Raw genomic sequence first — 1,381 nt, forward strand, 5'->3', positions numbered from 1 at the left:
TCTTTCTTTCTTTCTTTCTTTCTTTCTTTCTTTCTTTCTTTCTTTCTGTCTATGTGCATGTGTGTGTGCCTGTGACACCATTTGAGATTTTGTTGGCAAAGATATGAGTGATTTGCCATTTCTTTTTCCAGATGAGGAAGCTGATGCAAACAAGGTTAAGTGACTTGCCTAGGGTCACACAGCTAGTAAGTGTCTGATGCCAGATTTGAAATTGAGAAGATGAGTCTTCTTCACTTCACACCAGGTGCCCTATCAACTGCCCCACATTGCTTCCTTTACCTATCCTTGATAATGTACATTATTCAACTTGGATATGTCACTGTGGGTAGTATGCTTCAACTTACTTACTATCCATCATGTTGTTGTTCTATTGTTTCTTTTTTATTTTTCTAAGGTCATGGTGATTTATATATATATATATATTTATGCAAATTCTTGTTGAAAAGAAAGACCATGTCAACTCATTGACTGACTAATGTTTTTTTCTGGATTTTTTTCAATGCAAAAGAGCAGAGAATGGAGGGGGGAGGAAAAAAGGTTAAGAAACTGAGGGATGACTAGAGAGAGTCTACAATAAGGTCCATAGTTGTCAGTGGAGCTGGATGAGACAAGACTGAAATACTTCCCTCACTATTGTAGTTCATCTGCATTGTCTTGCCATCCGTATATTCTTCAGATAGTTCTAGGGGTGTTGGACTATTAATTTTATCATCCCATATTTAGTTCACCTGTATTATGGAGAAATGAAAATAATAGGCAAAGGAAGAAAAGAAGAATGCCACTCAATTTTGGAAAGAGGGAGAAGAAGAACTTATTGGTAATCTCCTGATTACATTCTCCTAGTCACATTTTAATATGTGTGGTTGTAATAATCAATCAACAGGTATTTATTTAATATCAATACAATGTGCTCAGCACTGTGCTGAGAACCATGGGATAAAGAGAAGTATAAGAGATGGTTCCTTCTTTCAAGTAGCTTGTAGTTTAGTTTGGAGCTACAGTTGGTAGCTTTAGCTATAGCTCAGAGAGACTATCAATACACATGAAGCCATTATGAATAAAATAAGACCATTGAAAAGTTTATATAAAATTGCATAGATTTTATAGAGTCCAGTAAGATTCGAAATAGTCAAGGAATGCTGATGGGACTTGATTCTTGAAGGAGAGATAGGATCTGAACAAGTGGAGAAAGGACATATGAGGTCAAAAGATAAACATGAGACATTACTAAAAGCCAGTATGGCATGTTTGTAAGTCAGTGAAGAGATGAGCTAAATAAGAAGCACTTGAATACAGGGTTATTTTTCTGGGGAGTAGTGGAAAACAATATTGAATAGATTGGGTAAAATAATATTGATTGAGAAAACAATATTGAGTAGAT

The sequence above is a fragment of the Vombatus ursinus genome, unplaced genomic scaffold, assembly GCF_900497805.2.
Source record: "Vombatus ursinus unplaced genomic scaffold, bare-nosed wombat genome assembly UNPS02014807.1, whole genome shotgun sequence".
Classification (NCBI taxonomy): Eukaryota; Metazoa; Chordata; class Mammalia; order Diprotodontia; family Vombatidae; genus Vombatus; species Vombatus ursinus.